Genomic DNA, 7,516 nt, shown 5'->3' on the forward strand with positions numbered 1-7,516 from the left:
TCCATGGGTTCTGATAGTTCGTATCGTTTGGATTCTTCGTGCTACAGCCATCATCTTGAGCGTTATTTTCCCAACTGTACAGCCAATTTAACGGCTGACCTTTTTCAATTGTATCGTCTTGAACTCAGGTATCTATGAAACTCGGGAATCTGCACGAACTTTTGACGAGAAACACTTTATTTAATCCATGGGTCAACATGATTTAATGGAAATCTTATGTAATTCAAAATTGTATTTTAAGTGTTGCCCTCACTGAAGATTGAACCATCAACATCCAGAAAAGTGTAACTTACCATAGACTTTTTAGTAAGTACGTTATCCACTACGCAACAGGCCATTGCTACCGAAACAATGTGAAAATAACACTCAATATAAGAATAGTAGTTTAAAGAATTCAAAGAAAACGAAATCTTTTTGTGTTATATAACATAATTCATTAATAAAAATTAAAATGTCAATAAAATATATTGGCTTTTAAACATAATTCTTATATGTTTCCAGCATATCAAAATCAATGTTGAAAAAGTCTTGTCTTGTTGAATATTTTAATTAATAGTTAGCTGTCTTATTATAGGGTTAGGGTTAGGGTTATATAAGTCTTATATAGGTTGAATTTTCACTTTATAACGCTTGTCTATATCTCTATTCTACTTTTATATAAACGTCACTTCCTCTGTGCGTGTGTGTGTGTGTGTGTGTGCGAGTTCCTTCCTCATAGGTTCCGAAACAGTTGAGTCTATCATGCAAATTTCACACTAAGATAATGTCGGTGGTCGTTTTTTTCGCCGATATTTTTTTAAAGTAATCCCCTCCTTTCGATTGTCTAGCCTTAATTTTAAAAAATGTCACTTCCGGTTTGGCGGTGGTCGTAACAGCATAGACGTTAGAGTTTTCCCCGTTCTTTTCCTCCTTTGCGGTACGTGTTCGAGCCTGCCTTCCTACTACCACTTTTTTTTTGTTGCTCAACATATACATCCAAACACCTGGGCAACGCCCGGTTGAAATGCTAGTCTATATATCTATAAAAGTGAAGGTGTCTGTGTATCTGTCTGTCTGTGTATCTGTGTGTGTATATTTCCCTATGCAATAACTCAGTCAATTTTAAGTCTACAGACCCGAAATTTGATATACTAATTACTGAGATTTGGGAAAATCTATGTGATCGGTTTTCGGCTAGAAATTTGGCGATTAAGGAGTCAAAGTTCAACGATTTGACTTTTGAGAACTCTACCAAACTCCTCCGACAATTTTGCGTCTATGTACTTGAAATTTTAGATATAGATTCCTTGGACATGGATCCAACTTAATAACTTCATTTGAGCCCAAAACAAAAAATCTTAAGTGGTCATAATAGGGGTCAAAGTTAAAAAAATTGACCATTTTTTCTTAACATACACCCCCCAAATACCCGGGCAACGCCGGGCACCCATACTAGTCTATATATCTATAAAAGTGAACGTGTCTGTATATCTGTCTGTCTGTGTATTTGTGTGTCTGTCTGTGTGTATACATTTCCCTACGCAATAACTTTGTCAATTTTTAGTCTACATTGGAGAGCCGTGGTAATCTCGGGAAGACGAGTAAAGACGGTAGTTTTCCGTTGCTTTCCGTATTGATTCGGGGGTGTATCTCCTCCGTGAGTTAAACACTCCCTCAGATACAAAAATTGGAAATTTCTACGACTCGGCGTGGTACACGCAACGCCTATCCTTTCCAAATAATCACCCATGTGGTATTGGCCAAACTCAACGTTGCTTAACTCCGTTGATCTAGCGAGAATTGGTACGTCAATGTGATTGTTCCATATATAAATGCAAATGCCAATTAATGCAAATACCAGCAAATTCGTTATATTTATTTGCTAAAATCTTTCTTCTGATGAGAAAAACACAATTATGTGAAACTCCGCGAATAAAAGAAATTTCAACATTTTTTTAATATTTCCTATTTAAGTATTATTTCGAACTATAAATTCATGTAAAACAAATTAAATTGTGTTCTTTTATGTGAAGCTCTATATCTTATCCTGGTTATATTGAGCTTACTATTTGGTTGTGATTACTATATAAATATTGCCATTTGTAATCGCTTTAAGTTTGAATTAATTTTTAATTTTACTTCTTGATTATATTCGGCTTTATTACACACACACGCACACACACAAACACGCATATATATATATATATATATGTATATATATATATGCATAGATAATCATATAATGATTAGATCACTCTTACTTATGCAAAAAACATTTAAAAAATAAAATGTTTAATTTCAATGTTATTTCACGCGGTTAACGGTAGCCGAATTTATACGGTCCTTGCTAATCAAGCCAGAGATGTGGTGTGTTGCCGGGTTCGAATCTATTGACTAGTGTAAATTGTAACACCCTGCAGGTATTTAAATAGTAAATAATTATATATATATATATATATAATCATTATAGTAAATAATTATATATATGTATGTATGTTAATTATTATAGTAAATAATTATATATGTATATATATATATATATATATATATATATATACACACACATCTGAATAATGACATAAAAAGAGGCTCTGTTTGCCTGATATAATTCAATCTAATATAAATACCAGTATACATATACATACATACATACGTACACAAACACCCCCCATATATATATATATATATATATATATATATATATATATATATATATATATATATATATATATATATTAATCCAAACCAGATAAAAAAAAAACTCAATATACACACTATAGAGAGTAGAGCTTATTATAATCGAACAGTAAATTTGATAGTAAATTTCAACTTACATTTTTAATTTCTTTTCTCTTATATATATATATATATATATATATATATATATATATATATATATATATATATATATATATGAGTTGCATTAAATTATGCAAAGGAAGTATCAGAAAATGTATTTTTCATAATCATTTGATACAAGATAGAGTGAAATATTTTCTTATTCTATGAAGTTTTTAAGTGTCTTCTTTCATGAAGGTACGACGGTTTTCTCACAAATTGTTTTTCTGTATATCAAATAATGCAGTTATTCCTTGTGAAGTGTAAAAAACTGATGTCATTTCTCATTTGTTTCATGTATTTTTAATAATTTGTTTCATGTATTTTTCATAATTCGTTTCATGTATTTTTCATTATTTGTTTCATGTATTTTTCATAATTTGTTTCATGTACTTTTCATAATTTGTTTCATGTATTTTTCATTATTTGTTTCATGCACTTTTCATAATTTGTTTCATGTACTTTTCCTAATTTGTTTAATATATTTTTCATAATTTGTTACATGTATTTTTCATAATTTGTTTAATGTATTTTTCATTATTTGTTTCATGCACTTTTCATAATGTGTTTCATGTATTTTTCATAATTTGTGTCATGTACTTTTCATAATTTGTTTCATGTATTTTCATAATTTGTTTCATGTATTTTTCATAACTTGTTTCATGTATTTTTAATAATTTTTTTCATGTATTTTTATAATTTGTTTCATGTATTTTCATAATTTGTTGCATGTATTTTTAATAATTTGATTCATGTATTTTTAATAATTTGTTTCATGTATTTTTCATAATTTGTTTCATGTATTTTTAATAATTTGATTCATGTATTTTTAATGATTTGTTTCATGTATTTTTCATAGTTTGTTTAATGTATTTTTCACAATTTGTTTCATGTATTTTCATAATTTGTTACATGTATTTTTTATAATTTGTTTCATGTATTTTTCATAATTTGTTTCATGTATTTTTCATAATTTTTTTTCATGTATTTTTCATAATTTGATTCATGTATTTTCATAATTTTTTTCATGTATTTTTAATAATTTTTTCATGTATTTTTCATAATTTGTTTCATGTATTTTCATAGTTTGCTTCATGTATTTTTCATAATTTGTTTCATGCATTTTAAATAATTTGTTTCATGTATTTTTATAATTTTTTTCATGTATTTTTAATAATTTGTTACATGTATTTTTAATAATTTGATTCATGTATTTTTAATAATTTGATTCTTGTATTTTCACAATTTGTTTCATGTATTTTTAATAATTTGATTCATGTATTTTTAATAATTTTTTTCATGTATTTTTCATAGTTTGTTTCATGTATTTTTAATAATTTTTTTCATGTATTTTTCATAATTTGTTTCATGTATTTTTAATAATTTGATTCATGTATTTTCATAATTTGTTTCATGTATTTTTAATAATTTGATTCATGTATTTTTAATAATTTGATTCATGTATATTTCATAGTTTGTTTCATGTATTTTTAATAATTTGTTTCATGTATTTTTCATAATTTGTTTCATGTATTTTTAATAATTTTAGAACAAAATTGTTTTCTTCACTTTTGTCTTTTTACTACTAAAATGTTAATTGATTTTTAATGTTAATTTCCTAAAGATTTTTCTATTGTTCAACTTACGCTAGCGTTGAATGCGTCGAAGTATCCTATATAAGCTCCAATTAAACTTGTTGAGCTTTATATTATCCCGATAAGTCTCCTCTTATATAATTGAACTTACTCCCTTCTTCTAACTCACTAAGCTATATACGTATGTGTGTATGTATGTATGTATATATGTATGTATGTACGTATAGATGAAATTTGCTCTGATCAACTAACAGTACTCGTGCCCCCTCGACGTACATACTCTCGACTGATCTAATTAGCTGTAAAACCCTACCCATATACTTTTGGGGTTTCTACACGCTGGAAAGCTTTCTACTTTAATGTCGTTTCTTTTATCGATTTGCATGACTTTGGAATTCCTTCTCTGTTTCCTGTTTCTCTGGCTGTACTAACATGCAAGTTTAAATGTAATGTGAACAGATATCTTGCCGATCAACTCCATTCATTCCTCTTCTGGACGCAATCTCAAATGATATCTCCTTACGTCTTGTTTGGGTTTGAACATAATACACACACATACACACACGCGCATATATATATATATATATATATATATATATATATATATATATATATATATATATTATGATACAGATACTAGTACAGCTTTTAAACATAAGTTGAAGTTTGTTCGGCATGTTTCGTTGATTAACAGACGGAATTGTCGAAGCGAGTTAATCAGAATTTTTAAGAAGACGACAAGTTCTCGTATTTAGAAAGCTTGTATAACTTTTTAAACTAAACATAGATCCAACTGTTTTTTAACTCACCCTAATCTAACCGAAAATTAATTCTAACCTAACCCCCGAACAAAATCTTACTCTATTCTTAACTGAGCTAATACGCATTCTAACCTAATCTATGTTCTAGTCGGCTTTTCTCCGATTGAAAGACTGTAGCAGTACAAAAGAGAAACGAATATAATTCTGTAAAAAATCGGTGTCATTGATTATGGTTTTCAAAGCTTTTGTTTATTTATAAAAAAACAAGTTTTACCAAAATGTTTACTTTTAACTTTTTCACATGTTTCCAATTACTTTTTAACATGTTTTTAATTATTTTTTTAACGTGTTTTTAATGACTTTTTTTTACGTGTTTTCTTACTTTTTTAACACATTTTCATACTTTTTAACATGGTTTCAATTATTTTCCTCGTACAAAAAACAAAAACAAAAAAAAACAAACAAACAAAAACAAAGCAAACAAATAACTTGTGGTAAAAGTAAACATACGGTGGATGTTTTTCTTTCATTATTTGCTTCTGCTTAAAATCCGTCTCGTTTCGATTTTGACGACGGTTCTTTTTAATTCGACTTCGGTTGTTTACGTATTTCTGCGTTGAGAAAGGACCGATCTGTCTTGTTCAAAAGCTGTAAAACAAAGAACGAATAAGCGAAATAAATGCATTGGATATATAAATTATAAATTGAATATAAAATTATTATCAATTTTTTCCAGAGATCTCAACTTCTGCAAAATACGCAGATTACAAATAAATAATAAAATAAAACGACAGAATCTCAGTTTTTTTAGATGAGGGTTGATTATTCGTATTATTTAGATTCTACGGACAACTGTTCTTATCTTGTGCATTATTTTCACAACGTTTCGATCAATGTAACCTTTGACCTTTATCCGTTGTATATTTTCCAACTCTGAAATCCTTCTGTCGACTTCGCAAATCTTTCTGTCGAACTCGGAAATCTGCTAACAGGCCGTTACGTAGTGGATAAAGTATGTGGTATTTCAGTTGTAAAGTGATACTATTTTGGAACTTGGACGTCCAATTCTCAGTGCGTAAAATCCTTAAATTAATCTACGGGAGTGTATGTTATCGTTCCGTCTTGCAGACTTGTAAATCACTGGTCAAAGTAGCTAGTGTATTCTTCTTGGGGGCCAAAGGTTTAAACCTCAGTGCTGGCAATACTCAAAATGCAGTTGCGAATTATTTAGGATTTCTCCACAGCCATGGCTGACGGGACAGGGCACGCTACCGTCAAGGATCACGTTAGAAATTCCGTGCAGATTCCAGCGTTCGACAGAAAAATTCACAAATACGACAAAATGATTACCGATACCGACAAAAAATAACACTCACGATGAGAGCAGTAGTCCGAAGAATCCAAATCATACAAACAATCTAGTAATATTATAATTTGAATTTGTACGAGAAAATCAAAATAAAATAAGTATATCCAGTGAGATTCAAACTCGCAAACTCTATCTCTATATACGGAGTGCCTCGATTGAGCCAATAAACAAACCCCAACATTCGTAATCGAATATTTCTTTCAAACCGTTTGAAGTTGCATTTTATTTATCTGCATTCACAATAAATTTTCTTTTCTCCCTAACCGATTATAGCGAAAAGGTAACAAAATAAAGGAGGGAAAGAAAGCGACAAAACAAATCAGGGCATTTCCAGCTTATATATCATTAAAACAGTAAATGTATGTATGTCTGTGTGTCTGTATGTATGTTTGTGTGTGTCTGTCTGTGTGAAACTATTCAACCCATAAACTCTCAAACTACTGGCCACATAGCATTGAAATTAAAGGAAAATATTGATCGTACACGAAGGATGGTTTATAACGAGTAAAATATTTTTGTATGGATCAATAACGCATGCAAAAATATGTCCACAAGTTGAAATGCAAAATGTTGCCGACAAATTTCTGTCACTTTTGCGCATGGGTAAATTCATTCATAGCTTGAAGACATATGATTTGAAATATTTCGTATCTATTTATCGATAGTTCGAACGGTAGGAAACGCGGCCGAGGTGCTAAATGGTTAGGTTACTATTCTAGCTGATGGAATCCAAGTCATTATTATTTAAACTTTTTAAATCAGTATTATATATATATATATTAGGTACAATATAATATTCAAAAGAGAATTGGCTCTTTAATAATAGTAAATACGAAATGTACATGAACAACAACAGTTCACAAAATTTCTGTTTTCCTTCTCGCTCTCTTTTTCATCCTCTGTCTGTCTGTTTGTCTGTCTGTCTGTCTGTCTGCCTCTCTCTCTCTCTCTCTCTCTCTCTCTCTCACAGCGTT

The 7,516-nt window shown here is 29.5% G+C and overlaps 1 long non-coding RNA gene across 2 annotated transcripts in view; it reads right to left on the bottom strand.

Annotated features, from left to right (window-relative positions):
* LOC145246692 (uncharacterized) overlaps positions 1-7,516 on the bottom strand; it is an 83,690-nt gene that overhangs the window by 24,644 nt on the left and 51,530 nt on the right. Inside the window, exon 2 of one of the 2 annotated variants that reach the window (XR_013863152.1) lies at positions 5,684-5,821. The exons of the other annotated variant lie outside the window; for it this stretch is intronic. This is a non-coding gene — a long non-coding RNA (uncharacterized LOC145246692). The remainder of the gene's footprint in view (positions 1-5,683; positions 5,822-7,516) is intronic. 2 annotated transcript variants of the gene reach the window in all.

The sequence above is a fragment of the Euprymna scolopes genome, chromosome 24 (assembly GCF_053919585.1).
Source record: "Euprymna scolopes isolate OS-2025 chromosome 24, ASM5391958v1, whole genome shotgun sequence".
NCBI classification, from domain to species: domain Eukaryota; kingdom Metazoa; phylum Mollusca; class Cephalopoda; order Sepiida; family Sepiolidae; genus Euprymna; species Euprymna scolopes.